The sequence below is a fragment of the Pezoporus occidentalis genome, unplaced genomic scaffold (genome assembly GCF_034315485.1).
Source record: "Pezoporus occidentalis ecotype Australia unplaced genomic scaffold, CSIRO_AGI_Poc_V1 ctg3, whole genome shotgun sequence".
NCBI classification, from domain to species: Eukaryota; Metazoa; Chordata; class Aves; order Psittaciformes; family Psittacidae; genus Pezoporus; species Pezoporus occidentalis.
This window is the reverse complement of record NW_026914940.1, coordinates 20,032,830-20,058,804: the sequence shown is the minus strand read 5'-3', so window position 1 is coordinate 20,058,804 and position 25,975 is coordinate 20,032,830. Positions and strand designations below refer to the sequence as shown.

At 46.4% G+C, this 25,975-nt stretch overlaps 1 protein-coding gene across 1 annotated transcript in view; it reads right to left on the bottom strand.

Moving 5' to 3' along the window:
- The window catches only part of NCALD (neurocalcin delta), a 53,096-nt gene extending 32,466 nt beyond the window's left edge, over positions 1-20,630 (bottom strand). The window contains exon 1 of the mRNA XM_062627274.1: positions 20,525-20,630. The gene's annotated coding sequence lies outside the window, so the exon portion shown is untranslated. The remainder of the gene's footprint in view (positions 1-20,524) is intronic.
- Positions 20,631-25,975: the final 5,345 nt, after the last annotated feature.

Here is a 25,975-nt window from a genome sequence, read left to right as displayed (position 1 = left end):
ATTTGGAGCATCACACGTTTGAGCCTTCGTACATGAAGACAGCATATCAACACAAGGATTCCTTTCTGTCCTGATCAATTACTTAAAATGATATTAAACTAGCACATACTAAGCACATTGCTAGAACCTGCAGTGTAAATACTGCCTTTTCAAATATGAAGACAAGCAAATGCTAGGGAACGTTTGGAGTAGCTTGCAAACTCTCTCAGCATGGCCAAGAGAAATAAAGCTACTGCCACCAATATTTCATGCCTGTGGTTTCTGACAATGCCATCCTTGCAGTGTAGCCAGATGAGAGATTTAAGTCAGTTAAATTGCATCAGAAACTCTGGTCCCGCTAGCAACAGCAGGCAGCTCAATCTTGAGTGAAAAATCAATGACCTGTCAAGAGCCGTGATGCACTGGGGGGCACAAAACACCTAACTGCCTTTTGCACAGCAGCCCCATGCACAGGCAGATACTTCCTCTCTAGGTCTTGGCCACACTGCGGTAGAGCCATTCCCACCTCTGAGACTGCTGAGGTTCAGTGGTTCCTCTGCTGAGATCTGAGCTGCCATCCAGCCTGGAACACCCAGCTCTTGGGGTTTCCTTACCAGCTGCAATATCTATCCCTGAATTGCTGTCACAGGAGGCCTGCAGGTACAGAGCAATCCCCGGACACCATCCCACCTCATACAATGTCCAGCACGTTCAGTCATCCCTACCCTGAAACATGTACAAAGCCCTGAGGTGTCTGCCCAGCACCACTGTGCCACGGGCTACTCAATCCTTCCTCCTTCTGTGCCACTTCATGATGCTGAGCTGCAACAGCCTGTGGGAATGAGCATCTCTTGTGCTATCAGTACTCAGAAGCTTCCTGTTTCCAGCCCAGTAAGAGATCCAGGGGCTGGGCTGGCAGTGCACACAGCTATTGGCACTCATGGGGGCAAGAGGGCAGTCAGATACCGCTGCAGAAGTGGGGAGGATGGAGTGAGGGAGGTCTTCTGATGCAGAACAGCACTTCTTATTTTCCTGAAAGGGATTCTCCAAGTCCTGCTCCGTATGACCTTTCACATGAGCTGCTAAGACTGACAGCAGATGCTGGTACCCAGAGGGAGGGGAGTTTTAGTGCCGCTCTATTTTCTTCCTAGAAGATTTGCTTTTGAAGGAGGTTAGAGGCATGGAGCAGCTACCTGAGGGAGGGCTTTCTTGCCTGCTCCTCCCAAGTGTTAGAAATTGAATGGAATGGAGTACGCTATGAAGCCATGCCTCACTGGAGCTTTTATCTTTTAAAATTAGGTTAGCAAATTTATTGCTACAGAAGCTTAATCCCAGAGTGTACACATGATGGACTAGAATATGAACTAATTCTGCCAATAATGTGACTGCCTGTATCTCAATTGCAAGATACAAGGAATTCAGTCTTCCCTTTGAGATGCTAAGCAGCTGCACGCTGGTACAGTACCCTTCCTATGGTTGTCGTTCAGATGCTTCCTACATTCAAGTTTTCTCACCAACAGATGATGCTCTGGGAAAGAAGAAGTGGACAGGGGGAGAAATTTGGCTCCAGGCACCTGGCTGCACACTGTGACTCTGCATTGACTGGTGCAGTGGTTTGGGGTCTGCAGCTCCAAGGGACATCTCTGATTGATATCATGAGCTCCTTATGTGCTGGGAAAACAGCTGCCTGGCTCTGCTCATCTTTAGCCAGTGTCCTCTATTGACAGGAGAGGCAGAGACCAGCAGAAGTGTTCTCTTTCCTGGGTGCAGATCAGCAGGGAGCTTCCTTGATGGAAGGGATCTGCTGCTGGAAATTCACAGCCAGAGCCCCCAGAACAGAGCCCGTTGCCTGAACAGAGCAAGCAGGCTGGACCAGGACAGAGCATGTGTGCAGGTGCACACTCAACGCTTTGAATCTAGAAACAACCTTTTCCAAGTTACCTCCTTTGACAGCAGCTCAGGAGGTGACCATTTTAATATCAAATTATCACATTACTTGCCTACAGAAAGTAGGGGACATAAAACTACTGATTCAGAAACCTAAATTTTGCTGTCTCCAGCAATATTGACTACGGAAGTCTAGTCAATACCACCTCTGGAGAGTGACTGAACAAACTCCAGTTCTTGGGCTGATTTCAGGCAGAAACAGAAATATTGAAGGCTTATTTCACAAAACTGCTTGACAGTCTCAGTTTGCTCAGCATCCAATGTCAAATTGAATTATGTAATTTGTTGCTGTGGACTTCCTTCATTTTAGCAAAAAGACCTGGAAAATGCAACCTCATGCCAAATTAAAGCCTTTCCTGCCCGATTGCTCAGCAGACAATTCCTCGAATTGATTGCTCTTAGAGCTGCAGCCAGGATAACTGTCCTCCAAGCAAATAAAATGAAGTCTGGAGTATCATGGGAGTATCTGGTCCTTGGCTTTACATCTCAGATGTATGTACAAGGTGAAGGCTTGTCAGCCAGCCTTCAATATGCTAAGGTGAAGGCTTATTTTTCTGATTAGAAAATGCTCTAATGTTAATAAAACCAGCTAAATTATAATGCAGTGAAGAGGCTTGATGAGACTGAAATGGTATTTCTGAAGGCTTTTTTCATCTTTTCAATGGTAGAATCATTCAGTTCTCATTTATACAGCACATTCAGAAGAACTAGATGATAACATTGAGAGATAGCTAAAACCTGAACTGTTCAAGGGAAGGAAGGTAAGGACTGCTTTTCCTGACATCAAAAGGGCAGACAAATATTCAGTAACTTCTCCTCTCTTGCTTTATTTGAGCCTCAAACAGAAGTAGCTTTGTTCTTTGGTGTGCGGGAGGTTACCACTAACCCCTCCAAAAGTCTCTAAACCCTTTGGCACAATGAAGAAAAGAAGACAGATCTTTGTGAGGAATTGTATGGAGACGTTGGAGGAGAAGTCTTTCAGTCTTTATTGAAGAACTGGCAGGAATGTTGTTTTAGGACTACAAGATATTTATACTCTCACCCATACTGAATGTAAAGGGTATAAATTTAATTTTTGCTATTCCTCTGCAGGCCAAGATCTGAGGAAGACAGGCCAGAGCACAAAAGAATTTTCACCCCATTCCAAATTCCCATAAAAAAGTGTACTAAGCCTAAATAATGAGGTTAGTCATTTGAATCATCAATTTGGCTTCATAACCCACTGGGAGACTGAAGCAGAGCAAAACATGTCTGCTAACACCCGGACTTGAGCACCACAATTGGCAAGTCCGGCTGAGGAGACATCTCAGACTGAAGTTGTAGAAATGTTAGAGGTTAGAACTGAAGTTTCTTGGCAGAACAGACCTTATATGGAAACCCCCTAGAAAGTCTGCCTGCACTGGCTTTCAGACCAGCACATCAGTTTCATTTCTAACAGATATATAGATGTATACAGAAAGATCAGTTCAAAACCACTTAAGTAAAATAAATCATTCCTGTTGGAGGATATGATGGAGAGTGTCAGATAAATGTTTCCTCTTTAAGGATCACTGGGGGAAATGCAAGAGGAAATCCCAAGTGGAAGGTGGTTACAGTAGAGTTCTTCAAAAATGAGTCTCAGGATGAATCGTATTTAACATCTTCATTTCATCCAAAGCAGTGCAGTTGCTGATGACACCAAGGTGAGATGCACTGTTGGACAGCCAGGCTACCACACAAGAAGAACGGGAAGATCTTAGCACTGAAACTACAATGGGATGAATTTCTTTATTACAAAGTTCAATTTCTGAGGAACTAGGAGGAAGAATTGATGCTTTAACTAGAAATGATGAAGCAGAAGGAAGAGCTGAAGATCTTACACAGCTGTAAGATAACTGGAAAATACAAAAATGATATGACCTGCAGCAGACAAACAATGCTTCCTAATGAACCTACTGAGACTGATGGGGTAAGTCTGGGAGGCAGAAGTATCAGTGCTATTAATGGAAACACAGCAGGTTGTACGAGGGCTTGCAGATATGAGGGCTCACCTGGTTGCTGTAATATGTGGCCAGGAAAACATGCTCAGGAAAAGGGAATTTGGCCCGCAGTGGCTGCAGAGCAGGGATGTTAAGCCAAATAAGGGAATGGAAAGCCTGTGCTCTCAGAGGAGGCCAGAGGCACTCGGCTGTTTAGCCTAGCTAAAGAAAGGCCAAGAGGGGATATGGTTGTAGTCTATAAATACATCAGAGGGGGTAAACACTAGGGAAGGAGAAAAGCTATTTAAACTGAAGGACAATGCTGGCACAGGAACAAATGGGTAGAAACTAGCCATGAATAAATTTTGGCTGGGAATAAGAGCAGATCTCTAACCACTAGAGCACTGAAGTCTGTGGAATGGCCTTTTCTGAAGATCACAAGACAAATGGCCTAGCCCATGTGAAAACGGAGTTTGAAAAATCACAGATAGGCTCTATATGGTGTAGATACCTGCAGTGGGCTGGATGAGTGAGGAGGTCCCCTCTTGCCCTGCCTTCCTCCAGAAGAGAAACAGCATCCTAAAAACCAAGAGCACTTCTTACAGTAGGCAGAGTCTTTCTGGCACAAAGGATCACCAAGAGAAGATAAAAAGGCAGTAACGCTAAGTAAACATGTTCACAATCTCTCTGTTTTCCTCTGCTGTACGTAATCTCCCACTGCCGCACACCAGAATGTGGAGCAGCAGGAATGTGAGTGGAGGGTTACACAAGCAAAGGAGTGAGTGCCAGGATGCAGCAGACAGGTCGGGAGAGCCGGCCAGCTCTGTCAATTCAAGCATCAGAGAGCACTGGGAACAGCAATACGATTATTGCAAGAAATTTAATTGAAATTAAGATTTACAAGTAACCTCAGTAAAATTCACAGCTGGTTGGGCTTAACCTTGGAGTCAAGAGGATTGGCAGATTATGTTGTCCAAATCTGTGAAATAATAAGTTTTCCATTTTCTTCGAAAGTGAATCATGTCCCCAGTTTCTATTCAGCGCTGATGGAACAATTCACACTTTCTACAAAATTTTTCTTCCTTAATGTAATCCGTTTGTCTTCTACAGGGAACACAATAACTTATCAATGCTGTATAATTTTTCATCTGTCCACTTCACAAAGGTTACAGCGTGACAGCTGCATTTCAGTGTTGACTGGAAGGGGGAGGAAAGGATTTTCTGTATGGCTTTTCGCATCAGCTGGTCCTGTGCTCCTGGACCACTTGGGGTCAGTTTTCAAGGTTCCTGGGTTGACTGGGACTCACAGAGGAACATCAGGGTGTAGAAGCTGTTGGCATTTAAACCTCCTGACTTCCTTCTGCTTCAGGATATGCCCAGGACTGTCTCAGTTGCGATGGGGGGGACGGACCTTGCCCTGTGCTCCCCCTAAGCCACACCATGACAGACATGGAGTAACCCCTTTGTTTATTACCTTCACACAGCAGCGCTACGAATGCAGGGGGCTGCTCCCACAGCCACAAGCTGCTGCTTCATTGCTAAGGCTTTGCACTTCCGCATCCCTGTTCTCCCAAACACACATTTCTGGTGTTGCATCACATATCACTCTGCTGCTGGGCCTCCCTCTTTCCTCGTGACCTTCAGCACACCCACTCCTCCACAGGGATTAAAATGACCCTCAGATATTCACAGTCAGAAAGTACTTCATATAACCCAATATTCACCCTTTGATGTTGCTGCTGAAATTGCAGCTGCGCTGGGCAGGGCACGTCTCCAGGATGGAGGATCACTGCCTCCCTAAGATTGTGTTTTACGGTGAACTCGTCACTGGCTGCCACAAGAGAAGTGCCCCAAAGAGGAGATATAAGGACTCCCTGAAACAATACCTCAGCCTTGGCCATATTGACTACCATCAGTGGTCCACCTTGGCCTCCAGTTGGGAGACCTGGAGACACACCATACATAATGCTGTTGTCTCCTTTGAGAACACATGCAGAATTAGTCTCAAGGAGAAAAGACAATGTACAAAGAACTGTGCCTCGCCTATGCCACCCAAGGAGACCTTTCGCTGTGCTTTTTGCAATCAGATTTGCCTATCCCACATTGGCTTTTTTAGTCATCAGCATGCGTGTAGTAAGCACGGGCAAAGCCCTTCCCAAATCTTCGTTCGTGAAGTCAAGCCATCACCCTTTGATGTATCTTCTTTACGTTTCAAACACTACAAATGAGAGTTTTAAGGAGGGCTGCTCCTGCAGCAACCAACACATGACCCTTTGGATGCTGCAGGGTACAGGAGATGTTTGATTCTGCTGTTCATCTATCAGGTGCTTATATGCGAAAAGTCAAGAAAGTTGTCAACTGTCCACTTAATGGGAAGAACACAGGTGGAAGGGAGCTGTTGCTCCAGAACACCACCTTGGACTGAGTCTTCTTTTTTCCTCCTGCAGAAAGTGTCTGCTCAGGACTTGAAATAGCAATACAGAACAAAACAGTAGTGAATGACACAAACAGTAGTGAATGACACAAAGGCACTTCCCGTTGCAGACAAAACTTAGCCTTGCATGGGTCTGCAGCTAGAGGAGCACCACAGTGCTCTGCTATCCCATGAGCGCCCAGAGGGCAGGACCAAGAGCAGTGAACCTGATTTTAGATGAGATGGAGAGATTGGCATCCCATCATCTGAACTCCCTGCCCACATTTTGACTATCATCTATCTCATGAGTCTCCTCAGGGCAGGAAAAAATAGCTGAGAACAGATACCACAATACCTAACAAATTCATCTGATGCCAACTTCTCTTGGGCACTGTGTAGTATAGTTAACCATTGTTCCCATTAGAAACACCAAACCTAATTAGTTTACGTAACTGCATTAGATGGAGAAGGTGCATGGTGCTTATAGTTGCATAGTGGGAATGTAGCATAGATCTTCCTTTTACCCACTTATAATTAAAATGATCCTCTTTGTATATTAGATTCAGCTGCTTATTATAAAATGCAATAAAGATTCCTGGAGCAAATCACATTTTTCTTAATATGTTTAAACAATTTTATGGAGTCTTTTATTGATTGGAGGAGGAGCAGTTTCAGGAATAATGTGCTTAAACAGACATGACAAACCATTCAATTACCCAGCACTTCTCAAGACTAATGCCTGAAGTAATGAGCATGTCACACAATGGTGCTGCTTCCATTTGTGCCAGATGCCTGAGAGGCAGCGATCACAAACCTCTGCAGCGGGTGGGGTGGGTGATTGCAGCAATGGCTGGGAGAAAAGCCTGTCACTGTATTGTCTGCACGGACAAATTTAGCATGCTGTGAAACTTGACCAAAATTACCCACCAGCAGAATTAGATAACAAGCTTGAAGTAGAAAGGAATAGGGAGTTATGTCCGGTTGAGCAGTGGCAATTTGGACAACACTGATGCTTCAGTGGAAAGATTGAAGCACTACGCAAAATATGATAGAGAATAAGGAATGCAAACACTGATGAAACACACAGATGATTGAACAGGCTTTTATTACCAGACAAAAAAAACTCTGCTTTAAAACAGGATCACATTTTGGTTAAAAAATGAACATTGTACATTAGAGCCAGGTGCTTAGTGGAACTAAAAACTTAAGACAGATTTTGCCATCACCTAATGATGCTTGGAAAAAACACTTCTGTACAGTTTTGTGAAAGAAATATTTCCTGTTGTTGAACTTTCCTTTAGAAAGGCATATTTCTGTTTCACTAGTGAGAGCAATTGTGTGGCTAAAAATGCATGGCAGGCTGCACAGGACAGATATTTAATCATACCTATCCTTCCGTGAGTTTGCTCAAGGCTAATAAGGATTAAAACATATTCAACGACTCTGAAAAATGTCTTAATGCTAGTCTTCCTAAATCCCCCGTATTATTTGGAGCAATATGAGCACAGTACCTTCTGTTTTCAAGTGGAAGGTGAAAATTTGACACTTTCAAACCATCATGGCCATGCCCTGCTTCACTAAAAGCTGTGTCCTGCCTTACTAAACCCAGCCAATACCCTCTTGCTGTGCAGGGCTTTGATGTAAAGCTGCAAATAAAATCAGAGTGCCATGCAATGAAAGGATGAAAGGACCTGCCAAGACATCATAGTCATGGTCATGTTGATCTGACTGGGACAGCCACTGACATTAAGTGATTTGCCTGGGGTTACAAGTCAGTCCGTGGAGAGGTTTAAAGGAAGACCCCAGCCTAAAGAGTCCCAAAGTGACAGATTTTGCCCTCTACCAAGTGACATAGCCTACTTCCGCTCAGTATCTCATAAATGAGCTGCATTTCCAACGTGCAGCAAGGTGGAAGGCAAGTCCCATTCCAGTGGCTGCACAGCCAACGATGTCCCCAGGGACAGGAGGCTGCTACCAGAACAGAGGTATGGGCAGTGGATCTGACTGAGAAACCCAGGAGAGTGGAAAACACTCCATGTTTAACAGAGGAAGTAACACAAACAACCAAACCTCACTGAAAAGCTGCAGGGAAGGAGATAGATAGGTAAATGCTCCCCGGCTCTCGCAAGAACGAAAAGGTGAAGGTTGAACTCAACAAAATCAGAAGCACCATCAAAAAACTGCGTTCAGAAATCTCCTTTGCTTTTTGCCTCTTTTAGCCCTGCAGGTTTACAAAGAGAGCCCTTGGACCTCACTTCCCTCTTGCAGAGCAAAATACAAAATACTTGAGCACGCTGCACAGCAGATGCAGTGCTGCGAGGTGCTGTGGGAGTTGGGGAGCAGCAGCAGCATTATGCAGAGCACAGTTTTTGCTCCAGGCAAGGGGGCTTAAAAAAGAGATACTAGGCACAACACAGCATTAGAAAAGTGGATCATGTCAGTCTCTCATTGAGAAGGTTAATACAGATGATAACAATTCCCTCATTCTGGGGAAACTGTGGAGCAAAGCAGTACAGTACTGGATATTCACCTCTGCAATTTTCACATCTTTAAATAAATGGATTGTAAACTAGAAAAGGTTTATAACTGAACCAGGCAGGATGAAGAGTGTGTACCAAGGAAATCAGCATCAAACCCACACACGGGGGAAAGAAACCTCTGTACAGTCAGGTCAGCAGTGTATGTAATAATGTCCCTCTATACAGATGGCTGAGTAAAAAGCCTGTTTCTCTGTAGACTGAAGGTTTTTCTTTATCCTTCTTTCTAGTCACGTTCCTCACTTCTTTTGCTTTGGTCCTATTAAAACCTCACCGCTTCGTTTGACAGACTGGAGCTGTCAGCCTTTTTGTCATGCTCCAGTGGGCTGGTTTCCTGCTGGTGGCCATGGCAAGAGTGCACAGCTCATGATCTCTCCCCAGCTTTGGGCTCCAGAAAAAAACACATTTCTACTGTTCTTTTTTTATTGGGTTTTTATTGTTTTTTCTAGGTTTGTTTGGGGGGTGGGGTGGGGTTTGGGGTTGTTTTTTTTTTCTTTTCCCAAGGATTCCCACCCAGTTATGCATGATGACATTTACCAAATCACCTGTGACTACAAAACAAATGCATCTGGCTTCATTCCCCAGCACCGGGACCAACTGGCGCACAAGTTCCCTCATCCACTCTAGTTCAATTTGCACGTTCCTGAAGAGTGACTGTATACCATCTGGCCCTTTGGATGGTCCCAGTGGCACAGGCTAAGTCCCAGACTGGGAGGATATGAATTGGTGGAAAGAAAAACTGGAATAGGAGCAGCTGTAGGTGGAGAGCAGTTTTCATCACTGAGCTCCAGTGCTGGGGATGCTCCCTATTTCGTGCAGCATGGACACAACCAGCATCCATGGTACAAACACAGCCATTATCTTATGAAACCAGATAGCTTGTCACTTACTGAAATGTTAGTGATAAAGTAAGAAATGTCAAGGCTTGGGGGGGAGCAAGTTTACCTACTGGGAAAGGGGTATTAAGAAGGGATTACGAATTATACCCAAAGTCAGAATCATCTGGGACATGGTCTGCAAGTGGCCTCAGGCTCTTTCATGGGCTTTCTGGGGCTCTGAAGGGCTTTCAAGGCATTTGAAGACCAAGGAGTTTGACTGGGATGCCATGGAAGGCCGAATGCACCACTGGTGAGGAAAATACCAGCAGGAAGGGCTAGGGGAGGTGGGAATGGTGGGGTGGGCAGTCCAGCCCCTGCTGGGAAGGAGGAGGGCACTGGGGGATGACATCTGCCAGGTGCTGATGCTTTCTGGTGCGATAGGCAGGCAGGGGTCAAAACATCTCCATCTCAGCTCTGCACCCAGGCTTCTGCCTTATTTTGGCAACCCTCTGCTGACAGCAACACAGAGCCTACAGCCTTGCTCTGACACTGCGTATATGTGGGTCCTGCTCTCCACCACAGTGGACGCTGCTTTTTACATATGCATCAATGGAACCCGTGAATGCCAACCGCAGTGAGGCTCGGCCCTTGTATCCCGTAATACCAACCGTGGTAGGCTTGACCTTGGCACCCCAAATGCCAGTGCCAGTAGGCTCAGCTTCTACCCGCACTATGAAAGCCCATTGCTGGGGTTATTCCAGACCTCAGACCAGACAGAGGGCTGTGGTATGGCCAGTCCAGCTCCCCAGCACCCCGTATTTAGCAGCAGCATCTGTCCAAGCAGTGTGTGACTCATCTGAGTCTGTCCACCTCCTCACGTGGTGCCTTTCACTATGACTCTGGGGATTTCCACAGAGAGGCAGGCACTGCTGGCTCTGGTGGGGCAGAGCTGGGGGTCCCGCACACAGCACATGGCAGCTCCTCTCCACCCTCCATCAGGGCAGCAAGAGGGCTGGCTGGTCTTCAGTGAGCAAGGAAAGGATGGGATGCTCCTCTCCTCCTGCTCATCACTTGGGTGCCAGCCATCCACAGTGAGGTGAACTGCTGGATGCAGTGACAGCAAGTGCTGCCACCGGGCATTTAATTTTTAATTGCTCTCAGGGCTTCTTTTCCACCGTCTCCTGGCACCCCAGGGGAATGCTGCCAGCACCTGTCTCTGGGGCTGTTTGGCTGCATGCCTGACCATGAGGGATGAAAGAGGGGTGTCCCCAGCCAGCCCTGGTGGTGCTTCCAGGGAGCCCCTCCAGAGCAGCTGCTTTCCCAGGTCAGCATTCACTGACCGGACACCCGAAGGGCCAGGGCTGCATCCTGGCTCAGTGGGATCTGCCAGTCTCATGCGTCCTGGGGCCAGGCTCCCTTGGGCTTATCTTCCCAGAGGCTTCCCCTCTTTCTCCTTCGAAGGAGCATCCACCATCAAGAGATGCTTCCGGTCACATTGGGCTACAGAAAGCCTGGTTAGGAGAAGCATGCCGCCTGCCAGGGCACCTTCCCACTGTGCTGGCTATGAGCACATCCCCTGTGTAGCCGGAAGCCATCCTGACATGTTCAGGCTTCCCCTCTGAAAGAAGAATAATAACCGTTCCTCTGTGAGGGCAGCTGCAAGCCATGCAAACCCAAAGCTTGCCCTGAAGAAGCACTGCTGAGGTCTTTCAGGAAGGAATTGTCAGGCTTGACCCTGAGGAGGTGAAATTGCCTGAAATACTGGGATTGCCACCTGCCTGAGAGTTTGCCATTAGCATCCAAGGGCAGCTCTGAGCCCCCTCGGTGCAGACACAGGAGCACATGCAGCTGTCCGTCTCAGGCTGCAGATCCCCTCCTCTCTCCACTTAAGCCATTCCTCTGCTTAAAAATGTTATTTTGGGAAAGAAATGAATAATGGGAACAGTGCTGGAAAAGCACAGGGCATTCAACAAACAAAAGAAAAGCTGCTATTTTTGAAAATGCCTCAAACTGGTAACTGGCTTGTCTTAACCCGTTCTCTCCCAGCTCTTTCTGCAATGCCTTGCCTTAAGTGCCATCTGCAAGCACTGTGGGAGCCACATGCAGCAAAGGTGTGTTTTACTACAGACTCTTGGTACGGAAGCAACACCACAGTGGAATAATAGCTGATATAGGGTGAATTGATAGTGAAATACACTTAAATTTTTAATCAGACACTTTGAATTAAGTCAGGTGGGGGTTCTGCATGGGTCCCAGTGTCTAATAAAATGAGTGAAAGTCAGGCAAGCAGTCACCTTACTACCACTTCTGTCACCTTTTGTCATCTCTGAAAGAATTGTGCTTTTCTAATTGGGGCATTGCAAGCATTATGTGGATATGGTGACTGTGGGGGTCTAGCCCTGCACAGCAGCCCACTGCCAATGGTTCACAGAGAAAAGGCCATCACCACTGCAAAAAGAGAAACTGAATCTCTATGGCTGTAAATCCAGGTAAACATAAACTTAACAAATTCACCAAGACTCCAGTGGAGCTGCGGTGGAGCATGTTACACTGCTGTTTTGTCAGCTCTCATTCACCCTTGCCACTGTTGTGACCAAGTCTGCAAGGTGCCTTTGCAGCCCCGGTCAGCACTGGCATGGCTCTCCTGCTTGTGGCATCCTGTGCCACAGGAAAGCACTGGTGACATCTGTGACACCACTGCAGGTAGCTCTGCAGGTCCTCCTGACAAAAGCAACCAGCCACCTTCCATCGTGGGCTAAAACCTAGCAGAAAACAGGCAAAATAGGAAATGAGTATGGCAGAATCACTGCCCTGTTGATGTTGGAGGAAGAATGACTAAGGCCTGGGCTCATGTTTTCAGTTCCTAAAGCAACACTGCCCTGCTACGCATGTTTGCCGGGACTCCCATAGATGCCACGAAGCCAGTGGCAGGGATGGGGGATGCTTTCTCGCAGGCAATCTCACTTCTGAATTGTCAGAAAAGAGCTCATCTTGTCTCCGGTAGGTGACTCCAGACAATGGATTTTCAGTTCCAGGAGAAGCCTGAGAAAATAGAAATCTATTTTTTGTTCAGGAAGAGAAGGGTTCCTCTTTCCACTGCCCCTCACCTTCCCAAGCCTCAGCACTTCTGCCTTTCACTGAGCTCTGCTTCTTCAGCTTTTACCTTCATGGGGACAAGGGGGACTTCCTTGGCAGGAGTCACTCAGCCCCTTTGTCAGGCTCAGACAGCAGAGGTAAAGCAGAACATAGTCTTTCTGCAGAAGTACGCAAAGGCTCTTCAATAACTCGGAGACCAGACAGTCCCAAATAGACCCCAGAGCTGTAAGTGGTTTAAAATCACATGCCATAAAACATTACATGCCTTGCAACTCACGCTGGGGATTTTGATTAAGGAAACCCTTCAATGCGGCAAGGAAGAACTGCAAATTTTGACAGTGTTCTCAATTTTTAGCAATAAACTAATCGAAAGTGAAAGGTGAAGTGAAATAATTGAAAGTGAAATCTGCGTGCTGTATCAAATCAGCAATAATGCTCAAGCAAGAGGAGGTTGTGGTTAGACTGAAAGAGGTGTCCTTGGCCAGCTTCTTCTTATTATTCACATCAGCCTGTGAAATAAGTATACAAAAAATGCAGGGTGCCCTTCAGATGAGGCTGTTCTAGGGTCAGACTGACTTTACATGAAAAACCTCACAAAAGATAAACAGCTATGAATAGGACGCTTGACAGACAAGTCCAGAGAACAACAGACAGTGTTTCTGCTGAGATATAATTGCTCTAATTGGACCTGGGCTCACTAAAATGGTGAAGTTAAAGGGGACTGTGCAATCACGCTGCCATTCTGCACAAAAGAATAGTGTTGTGATAGGAAGCATATAGCAGTTGTGGAAATAATCAACGGCTTTGTGCTCGCTTTTCCTTGGTCTCTTGGATTTGCCATTAGGAACATGCACACAACACAAGCAGAATATTTTCTTTAGAGTTAAAAGTTCTAGGGCTGAACTGCTTCATGGCTGAAGGCTTTTTGAGTATTATTCAGCTGAAGTTAGATACTTCAAACGAGCGGGATCCATTGTGTTTTTGCAGTCCTGGAGGAGATGCAGAAAGGCTATGTGAGGCATAATCAGGGAATCTACCTGCTCTAGGAGCAAGGGAATTTAGCAAGGAAAGACGCTAACTTGACCTTCTTTGCCTTTAACTTGTCTTCTCTGAAGTGAAACCCTACAAACTACCTGATCTGCTTGTCTAATAAAACCTCTGTACATGTAGTCTTGGCTATCTCCAAAATCTGGTCTATAACATGAGAACAAGCATGAAGCTCTTTAATCGAATAAAACACCTTTGTCCTCCAGTAGCACCTACTGTGCGAGGGTTGACTATGCCATGTTTCTCCAGTGCTATTTTGTACCCAGTACTGAGCAGAGACCACAGCCTGTTTAGCCATACCAGATGGCATCAAAATGACAGAGCATCACTATTAAGAGGAAGCATTTAGCTTTCCTAACTCCCTCAGACAGTCCTGTTTCACACGACTCTTGGCCTGTACTGCAGATGCCCAGCGACACTGGGCAACCTTACTAGAGGTCCCTGCTGGGGCAAATGCAGCAGTGCAGGAACAGTGACAGCAGAACAACCAAGAAGTGGCAAGGCTGCCCCTGGCCTCATCCCACTATCAGCTCAATGACCACAGAATCATAGAATACCAGGGTGGAAGGGCCCTCAAGGATCATCTGGTCCAACTTTTCTAGTCAAACCATGACATAGACTAGATGTCCCAGTGCCCTGTCTGGCTGAATCTTAGCAGTGGGGATGTTCAGTAGTCCACCACTTCCCTGGGGAAATCATTCCAATGGCTGACTGTCATGATGGTGAATTATTTTTCTCTTGTGTCCAGTTGGAATCTCCCCAGCCATAACTTGTGCCCATCACTCCATGTCTTTTCCATGTGACTCCTTGTAGAAAGGGAGACTCCATCTTCTTTGTAGCCACCCTTTAACTACTGGAACATGGCTTCCCCTGAGCCTTCTTTTCTTTAGGCTGGACAAACCCAGCTCTCCTATCTGGTCAGTTAGTCCTGCCCAGGGCTCTCCTTCCCCCACTTGCCCTGTCCCACCTGGTCCAACAGAGTCAGCATAGCTCTGGTACACTCCTGGGGCCCTGCTCTCTTGACAGTGAAATTCAGCACACTGCTAAGAGGCTTTGTGACAAATGTGGCAGGTATAAACCTGTCTCAAAGCTTTCAGCCCCAGTGTCCACCTGCTTCTGTGCACAGACAAAGCCGGCTGAAAGTCTCCTACCCCTCTGGAGTTCTAAGTAGATTTAGATTAGATATAAAGAAGAAGTTCTTTACTGTGAGGGCAGTGAGGTAGTGGCACAGGTTGCTCAGAGAAGCTGTGGCTGCCCCATCGATGGCAGTGTTCAAGGCCAGGTTCGATGGGGCTTTGATCAGCCTGGTCTAGTGGGAGGTGACCCTGTCCATGGCAGAGGGATTAGAACTAGATGATACGTAAGGTCCCTTCCAACCCAAGCCATTCCATAATTCCATGCCTTTATGACTATGACTCCATGATTCTATGAAATTTGCAAAACTATGGGTGTGATGCTCAGGAGCTGCTCATGTCCCACCTGCAAACCAGCACTCACGCACAGATCCCCAGGCAAGGCCATTTGTCCATAAAGAGCCAACCTGCATTATTGCACCCAAAAATGCCTTCTCAGGTCATTGTCAGTGACACGCTGCAAATCCTGCCCTTTGCTCACATTGCAAATACCTGATCCAGACTGCAAGACACGTATCACACAAAATGTGACCAATGGGGCAGGTGTCCCCCCTGTGACCATGCAAAGCACCAGGGCTGGCTGTAGGTAAGTGCAGGAAGGTGGCTTTGGGAGGCACGTGGTCTTGTTCCACAGAGTATTTTGGGAGCACCTGTATCCCTGAGTCACTGGGAACCAGCCCACCCAATCATCCATGTGGTCCTGAGTTCACAGGTCCACACTGCTCCTTTTCCTGCCTGGCCCTGACATTTCCTCTGGAAGAGCACTGGGATTGTCTCTCAGCAGGACTGCGAGAGACCTATAGGGACATTGAAGCATCAAACATGCCCCACAGTCAGCTTCTACCTCCTCCCAATTCCAGCTTTGCTTTGTGCATCACAGGCTTTGCTCCACGCATCACAGGCTTTGCTCCACATATGGTCCTGTCCAACATCCCAACAAGGTGGTCAGAAAAACTGGCCATGATGCTCTCCGAAGTGTGTGTCTCTGACAAAGTTGGACAGGATTTATCAACACAACTAAAAAGAAAAGATATGCTCATTTCCAGCTAATTTGTTTATGATAAGCCAAAGATCATAACAAGGATAGAAAAAAAAAAAAGGATTGACATCAATGAGATTTACACAGCTAAAAGCTTGCATAACATTGTGAACATGCACAGCAAAAAGTCTTGAATTACAAAAGAAGAGAAATAGATGTAAACTGAGACCCAGCCTCTGCTCTGTCCTGTGATAGGAGGCATTGCTGGGAATTCCACGCTCTGGGCAGATTAAAACCAGCATTTCAGCCTGAAGTACAAGCTTCTTGGCTTTCCTGTGTGTAAATCAGATCCTTACATTATCACAGTGTCATTTTGTGGCTGAAAGCAATTCAGCAGCTCTCAGCACAGCCAGGCTGAAATTCAGCTGAGCAGGATCCGAGCACTTCAGCTTTTAATGATCAGATGTTTCTGTGGAAATTAATCTTACAGAAAAATGAAGTTTGGCAGAAAGCTCACAGTGACTGCAGACTGCAGAAGGGAGAAGAACTTTACGACTCAGCCTTTACATTTTCCACCTATAGGATTTTGACATTTGCTAAAGTTGTAGTGAGGGCAGCTTCTTCACAGTGCTCCCCTGGGAAACACCACATTCAGCAATTCCTGAAGTACAGTTTCTAATTATATTTTCATACTGTAATGCTGTCTGAAATGCAAATTTGATGACAGAATAATTCGATCCATGTAAAATAATTACAAAATTACTGTTTCTCAAACCTCAACTCATACTCGCTGCTATTTAAGAAGATAAATTTAACAGCAGTGAAAGTACAGCCAAAACATTGTCTATTTTTTTAACTGTTATCTGACTATAACTGTCTGCACAGATTTTGGCTCACCATGGAAGATTACTTCTAAAATATGACTACCAAAAACATTCCAGAGTTAGGATTTTTGTTGCTTTAACTTGGAACCGACAACCAGGTCAACTTTTATTTTGCATTCAGAGTACCATACCCATGGCATCTGCTTTTAATTGGAAAAGCAACTGTTGATTAAAATACCAAATCTGTACTGCAGCTCAGTTATCATTTAAACCAGTTGTTGCTAACGTTGATGCAGGACATTAAATTAGCACAATGTAACAATTTTTAGCAGGGTGGAAACCAACTTCTGCAATATGTAATTTAAGAGCCTGAAATTCCATAATCCTACATCAGTTCCTAGTCTGACAATTCCTCCCCCTTATACAGGGGATTTTATTCCCCTTGAATTATTGCCTTGAGTAACAACTAGGACCTTTAAAAAGACAGAAATCTCATTCTGTTTGAAAAATGCAAGAAGGAGTCAGCATTCTGCTTTGCAAGTTGTTTTTAGGTTTTATTATGCTTCTAACCTAAATTTAGATTGTCATTGCCCATCAACTCAACCAGAACAAGGCAGAGCACACAAAAGGTTTGAGTGTGTTATTATTACTAGGCTAGAGGCATCAACAGATCATGTCTTTTTTTAATTTCCCTGTATGTATCCAGTTGTGTGAGAAGTGACTTAAGGAAATCTCAGTCCTGGTTTTAGCCAAGATATTTCCTAAGGTGAAATGCTTGAATTCTTTAGGAATTCTCAGTTTCCTCACCCTTCTCCATGGACAAGGAGGCTGTCAATAGAAACCGTCTCCTCCTTGTGTGTGTGCAAAGGGGTGACATTTGTAAATGATATGAAGGCTGATGGGAGGTATGAGGGTCAATCTGGCCACCCCAGAAGAAGGTGGTTTCTCACCGAGCCCATGTGCAGTCTTACATTTTTCTCTTTATGTCAGAGGATTTCAAGTCCAGCTAAGCTGGCAGTGTCACAGTTGCGGTGCTGGGCAGAGGATGAGGGATGGGGGGCAGCCACCTTCCCCCTCTCTCAGCGGTAGGAAGGAACCTACAGGCTGTTTGCTCTTTTCTAATGGTGGGTCAAATCAGGGCAGGGCGGAGATTTTGGGATGCTTAGCATGACATTGCCTGGCAACTTCACACACATACAGGGTAAAATCCAGTTGTCTGTCAAAAGGATTTGGTACACAGCTGACCAGTGAAAACGAGAGCATGAAACCACTGAGCAGAGGCATGCAGCCGTGGGACAACTCAGACACTGTCCCCTGCTATTCCTCTCTGCCTTTTCCTCCAGCTTCACACTCTGGCACTGCCTGCAGCTGCCTGCTTGACCACATCTCAGCCATCCCCACCTCTGGGGCTCAAACAAGCCTGCCTGGGCTGATGGGATTCCCAAAGCCCCCAGAGGCTCAAAGAGAGGGGGCAGAGGTGGTCACTGCCAAGCAGGACATACCCCTGTGAAACCTCAGCAGCACTCACCAGCTGCCTCCTGCCACAGCATGGCTGGGACCCTCCTGGTAAAATGTGAAGGAATTAATCATCCTCCTCTCTCAGGTCAAGCTAGAGCTTTTAGGAGACTTGCTCAGTTACCACTAATGCAATATATGTCCATTCCAGCTGTTTATAAATATTTCTAATTAACAGCTCTTCAGCAAAAGTTGCATCAATTATTTTTGCCCTTGCAGGTGTTTTCAAGGGATCAAAAGCTACAAGACACTGTATGCAAGCCTAAATGAATGAGGTGAAGCCCCAGCCCTTCGTGAGCATCACTGCCACACCGACAACTCAAGTCAAACCTAGCAGGAGACTGCAGCTATACATGAAGCCAAATTCTCCAGACTGGAAATTAATGAATTCTCTCGAATGGCAGGTGCTGCTCAGCAGGAATCAATCCCCAGACTCCATGCCTCAGTCCCTCACTGGACTTACCCCACTGGTGTGTGCTGGTGAACAGGCTGGTGGGTCGCATCAACTGCCTCCTTTTGACCTCCCCTCCTGCCCCACTCCACAGATTCTGAGGAGACCCGCCCATGCAGGTGAGGGGCAGGGACCACCATCAGCCAAAACACAGCTCTTCACACTGGTTTGCACCCCTATGAGAACACTGAGACTCCCACTCCCCACAGGAAGGCTGCACATGGGGTGCTAGCACCTCCACAGGGAAGCTCCAAGACTCCTGTAAACCTTGGTTAAACTCACTTGCAAGGAGCCAGTCAAGATTCCTCATGCACTGATGCATGGGCATCAGGTAAAGAATTTAATAAAGGAAATTAAAAATATTCCAGCCTCCCTAACATTGCTATTCTAAGCACAAGAGTTAAATTGGAAAGAGCATATGAGATAACAGCAAGTGGAATGGTTTAGAGGTTTCAGATGCATTTATCCTTGTTGCTCTGTTAATAATAGGAAATGCAGTGAAATCCAGAGCATTAAGCCATAACTTTCCTTACAGAAGTGTTTTCAGTTTTAATCTCTGCCTTGCCTCCCTTTCTGAAACAATTGCTTCTGCTGCATTTGGTCACATTCAAATAATTTTCATAGAATTTTTTATCTTTTATTGCTCTGTGTTTCAAATTGTTTTGTAGCTCTGTGATTGTTTCAGGGCGGCAGCTGCTTTAGAAAATCATTACCATTATCAATAAACCCTTTGAACTTTGGGAGGAACGGAACAGGAGCATATAATTAGAGAAGATAAAACCGATTGAGCATACTTTTCCAGGAAACAACGCACACGATGCTTCAGCTGTAATCTGTTCTTAAAATGAATCTGTATGTTCCCACACAAACAAACTCAGGCTGTGGCACTAAACTTCAGGAGCCCTGTGATTTCTTTCCCCGCAACAGCCCCCTCGGAGTACATGTAATACAGAAACAGACCCAAACCAGCTCTTCTTTTGACGAAAGGACCCAAATAGCGTTTCATTCTTCAATGACTGTGATGCAGTTCATGCTGCAGTTCTTTTTTTGGCTATTCTAAATGCTCTCAACCCACAACAGAAAAAAAAAGGCAAAACCCAAGCCGTGTGTGTGCATGCGAGGAAAAGGGTAAAAGCCCATGTTCAGCAGCGCTGCTCTCTGGGCATGTTTCAGACAATTTTTCAGGAAGCTCTTGATCCTTCCCTTTGTAAACGCTACACGGTCAAGAGTGCCGCGTGCCCCAGGAGAGGGACAGAAAACCCGGGGAGCATGCAGGGACTCTGTGTGAACAAAGATGGTTTAAAGACTCGAACTTTGGGAGTTGGATTTCAAGCTGTAACTAACGGCATCGGCTGCGGGCTTCCCCCTCAGCGAACACATTAGGTACAAACCCGCCCGAATTGGGCAGCTTTAAAAACCTAATTAGCTAAGCTCCAACGGAGTTATAAAGCTGTAGAGATGCCCCAATCAACAGAAAACCTAAACAGAATTTCTCACAACTCCTGAACGCATTAGCTTAGGATTACTCGTGTTCATTTGTATTCCTAAAGTGTCAAATGAGAACAATATCATTTTCTTCTCCTTTCATGGATCATTAATCTAAATTTAAGTCCACTTTGCAGTCTGCACACAGAATTAGTAACTGGAAGCCGCTTTGCATTTATCTGATGGTGCCGGGCTTGTTCATCAAGGCAAACTTCCAGCCAAAACAAACAAGTGAAAAAAATATCAGTCCCGATAAGCTGCTTTCTATTCTTTTTTTTTTCTTTTTTTTTTTTTTAGGAAAGAACAAGAAATACCTGATGAGAACGTAAAGCAAACGGTTACCTCACACTGCAGAAATGCAAGTTGTTAATAGTCCATGCTCCGGCAGCCCGAGGAGCGGCGGCGGGGATAACTCCTGCATCCACTGGGCTCACACGGCTTTGACTGCGCGGCCGAAACCGCAGGCTCTGCCTCCAGCTGACGTCAAGGCGGCTGTCACATGGCCAGGCGCAGGCCCAGGGAGCACGGGTTGTCCTGGCAACCCCAGCAGTGCTCCGAAACGGTTTCCATAGGTCATCTGTCACACTGCGCGCACGCTGAGCGCAGGCACGCAGCGCTCGCTGGAGCGGGCTGCGCCGGGGCACGGCCCCATGCCCGGCGCTCTCCTTACCCTGTCCCCATGAGAAAATGCACCTCCCTCTTCCCCGTCCTCCTGCGTCCCCAGCCTCGGACAGAAAGAACCCCTTCACCCAAGAGGAAGGGTGAAAGCTCTGCCCTCCGTGTGTGCCACGGCACCTCAGTGATGCGCAGCCGGGCGCTGCACTGGCTAGCTAAAATTAGGGTCTTTCAAAATGACACGCAGCTGGGGCTTTATTCATAGTCACAGAGATGCACATTTGGTCACCAGCATCTCTGCGCGGGTTTGGGGTGAGGCAGCAGCGGTCCTTACTGAAGTGATGTGGGGCAGCAGCCGTGTGGGGCTGCTGGCCAAACCTCCAAGCTTCCTGGCCAGCGTGGCCTCAAGTCCCTGAGCCTTGCCCACCAGTCCCTCCTGCTCACCTGCCTGTGATGCTTCTCCTGCTGCTCCTGGCAAAACGTCCCAGGAAGAGGACAAAGCAGTGCCTGCCTAGACCTGGCTCCGACGCACCTCTGCAGCCTCATCCTGCAGGCAAAGACATGACACCAGTGTCTCAGATTTCTTTGTAACTCTAGCTGAAATCCACTTCTTCCCCCAAATTTCCTTTTTTCCCTCTCTGCACATTGCCTTACCAGAGCCCCGCAGCACATGCACACACCAGGGGCAGAACGCGGGAGATGCCAGGAGGAGGGAAACACATTCACGTGCAAGAAGCAGGGAGGAAAGACAAAGTGTCAGCAACAAGAAAATACTCCTGTACTTAACTGAGTTGGTGATAGTTACTGACCAGTGCCCGGATATGAAATACCAGGAACAAACTGCAGTAGACAGCTCTGGTGAAAGTAGAAGCAGATGTAAAGCCACATGGGGTCTGCAAATGCAAACACTGGGGCATCCGCAGCTGAAGTTGACTTTGGCCCTTCTGCAACAGGCAAAAGAGAAAGTATTAAAAAGGAAAAGACAACCTGGGATGGTGACGGGGTGCTGGGAATGGCTTCCCCCATCCGAGGCAGAGGGAGGATGATAGGAACACTGACTGGTGGGCAGTGCAGGGACTACAGAGCCCCATTGCCCTCCTCTGCATCCCTCTCTAGTGTGAGAGCAGCAGGCACCTGGGACATTTAGCTCAACACTAACAGCCAGAGCTGGTTTATGTAGCATTTAGTGAGATGTGCATCTCTCCCTCCAGCACAGCTTACAGACCACCTTCCCATCACCATCACCATGCTGGGGCTTCCTGAGGCCATTCATATTAAGGGGCAAAGGCCTCTGGGATCATGAGCTGCACCCCAGGCCTCAGTGCAAAGCAGTGAAGAGGGCTCAGAGAGTTTTACAACAAAATAAGGCAGCCTCAGTGCCTAAAATCCATGCCTTAAAAGTATTCATAATTTGCTGGGAGACCCGTGACTCTTTAACAGAACAAGAATAATGCAATGAATTTTAAAACCCCCACTGACTGCTACAAGTTACATATAATCACACATATTAATCCAGTATAGAAGGTGAAACTTCATGTCAATACCTACCGATAAAATTGGACCATAACATACAGATGGGTTATTTTTTTCTTTTAATGGCAAGGTTTGTACAATACAACAGAAAGCTGGGGATTGCCATTAAAAAAGATACCCCTCAACACAGCCTAGTGCACCACTTCCTATTAGTCTGTCAAAAGTGTGTGCACCTGGGGGAGATTTTAATGGGTTTTATTCTTCTAAAGTCCCTACCACAAAAGTGGACTACACAAGACATGCATTTTAATGGTCACAAAACTTTTCAATAGCCATTTTGCTGATGCCCTAAAGGACTGGTGGAGGTGTCTAGGCAGGGTTCCTGGGAGCTCCCCACATAAACCACCTAGGGACCCGTGCCTGCTCTGTTCCCCATTAAGTCTGGTCCCCACACCTACAAACACACGGTTGTGCAAAGCACCTCTGTCTTCCAGCATAAAAATAACCCTTCCACTCTCTTTCATGGGGTATTTCTGCTGCAGGACAAGAGCCCAGAGAGGTTTTTAAATCATTCATGGTGTTTGTAAGGACGCAGTCATTATGTGTTTTGAAGGTTGTAATTTTCAGCTGGTTGAAAGATGCTAAGTGAAAAAAGAAAAGACCAAGGCTCTGAAAAACATATGATAACTGCAGTCTGAAGTGTGCTGCTTCCAGTTCCCAGGGCTGGTCAGAGGTCCTGCTGTGCCCCCCCATAGATGGTGGCTGGGGATGTCTCCACAACAGGGAGATTTTCTGAATTTGCACCTGAAATCTCTGCTTCTCCCCAGCACTTGCTGTAACCCACCAAGCTTCCTGGGACAAGGAGCAAGGGAGACCTTAAACCACATAGATGGACACAGAAATAAAAGCAATGGCATCCATCACTTGGAGATCCGAATCCTCCTAAAAGTGGCACAAAAGCCTATATTCCCTGAATAAGATTAACTTCCCCACAGTAAAGCCCCCAGTGTCAAAGCAGTCTCTTTTGTAGTGTCAATCATCCAAGTGCATGCAAAGCAATGAGACATGGGCACAGACTGGAAAAATACATAAAAGATATTTAAAGTTTAAAGCCTACTGAGGAACAAATGCCTTGCATCCACCTGGGACCATCGTACAAAGACTCACACTCCTCCTCCTGCTACACGGACATGATGCACCACGGGGAAAGGTCTCTGTCCTGCACTGGGGACAGAGGAGAGGTCTCTGTTCTCCTCTCTTCAACCCCTCCACACCTGGAGCCTGTGGGGAGCACTACCAGGGGACATGAGTTGGTTGCCTCACCCCTAATGTGATGGACACTCTGCTAGAGCTTCACTGACTGCAGTAATGTGTATTACATATATATCATAATATCTACATAGATATATGTAATACCTAAACCTGCTTATAAAATACATGTATCAGGACCTCTGTAATAAATTACAGACAAATATGGTGTTACAAGGTGGGACACAATCCAGCATTTCCTCCCCAGCTTCTTTTGGCTCTGCAGATCTAACAATAGATAACATTTGTGTGCCCATAAAATGGAAGTCATGCAGGGAGCAGAAACTCTATATGGGTTGATCTTTGAACCCACAAAAGACTAGAACTTCCCTGGTATCAGTCCTTGCTCTCAGAAAGGAGCCATATCCATGTAAGCAGCTGAGAATCTACTCTTGGCTTCCCTCTGACCAAAACAACACTCAGAAAAGTGCTTCGTCTTGAAATCTTCCCTCAAACATCTATGGCTTTTTTTTCTGTTTTAAAAAATAAAACGAAGAAAAAAAGCAAGTAGGCATTATTTTAATGTTTTGTATACATATATATATATATATATATATACAAACCCACATGTATTTTGCTGGCCTCTGCAGCTTGCTGTTTGAAAGAGTAGCTAATGTTTCCATTGGCATCAGTTACGCAGATAAAAAAGAGACAGAAACAGGGCTCAGCAAAATGCTGTTACGTTGACTTTTTCTCTTGTAGAAAAACAGGGTGGAAAAAAACCCACAGGAAAAGACATTTTAGTTTTGATACAACTAACGTGGCACTACCAGCACAGGGGGGTTGAAACAAAAACAAGAAGGGAAAGTGGTTCAGCCCACCCTGTTCACTGACAGTGGCTCAGTGAAAGAATTATTGTTACAGTCAAATCAGGTGGAAGATGGTTTCCCAGGAATGCAGCAGTGTAAGAAAATCCTAACCTCCACATGTGTCTGTCACGGCTCTTTAGTGCCACTAATTCCTGTTCCCAGGAAGCGTGAATGAAGGAAGCTCCTTTTCAGAAGCAATACCTTTGGGTTCCTGTACAGCACCAGCAGCTTTGTAGATTCACACAGCACCCATTTTAGCCACTGGATTGGAGTGATGAGAGGGTGTGAGCATCAGCAGTGAGGACCTGTTCCCAAGCAAAGACATCTGATGGGTGCTGCTGAGGGGTGGTGGAAGCTCTTGCACCATGAGTCAGATTTTTGTGATATATTCTGTAGAAAGGATCACTTGGTCTGCAACACCTTTCCTGGCATTTGAGCCTAAATAATGCCATCATCTACCCTTAGGCAGTATTGTGTTGGGATATGCAATAGCTTCTCACATGGCCTTATAAAACTTTTGCTTGCACCTGCCTCCTCACAGAAGCTAATCACTTTTGGGGCTGGTGCATCTCTTCCGCATCTCCTCCCGTATGCCAATGTCCCTACATCATCTCCTCTTTCTGCTCATTCTCCTGGATTTCCCCTGCAATGACTTTAATTCAGCCTCACCCTGCACTGCTTGGTGGTTAGATGGGAAAGCATTTTGAGCCACGAGCAAGATGCAATACACTTTCTGCCACTTTGTACATTTCCAGGGGTACATCTACTCTGGCAGCTAAAAGGAGCCAGGGCCCATTCCCTGGCCTGGAGACTTGCTGTCAGAATGCCGCTGGAGCCTGCAGTGCTAAGTCTCTCCCCCAACAGGGTGGCCTCATCCCTTCATGCCTGTTAGGAAGGACCTAAGGCCTGTGCTGTCCCCCAAACCACAGCTGGGAAAGCAAGAGGAGTTGAGGTTGTCTGCCACATCATTTAAACCTCCAGGGAGTAGCAAGTGTGCTGGATGCGAATCACCCTTGCAGGGATCCCACCTCAGTGGCACTGAGGCACCAGGAGGGCAGCTCAGAAACTTAAGAGAGCAGATGGAAACAAATACTCTTAGCTGGAAAAAATTCCCATCATCTAGCAATCATGATCAGTACCTCCTAAGGGCCCAGCCAGAAGGCTCTGCTGCTGAATGTGAATGCTTCCTGTTAATGGATGCACTTGAGTTGTGTGCACTTATCTGGGGGCCAAACTGAAAGAAAACAGGGGAAAGTCATTTGAATCAAACAAAAATTGATTTCTTGGCAGCATGCAGGGAGAAACAAATGCACTTTGGATCAAAGAAAACGTTTGGGGCACTTTTAAAACAAGCCAAGGTTATTTGGAAACAAAGGTCTTCATCTGCAGTAGGGCTTCAGCAAAGACCTGTGTGGGCAGGAGGGGTCACGGTTGCTTGCCCCACAGGCAGTCACCCTCCCTTGTCCTTGGTGACTGCCTGGCCAGGAAGCTCTGCCCACCCTCTCCTCCCAAACTCTGCACAGTTTAACCTAACCTGTCTCATTTGGACTGAATTTGCTGATTGCTTCCAAAAGCAGCACTTTCCGGA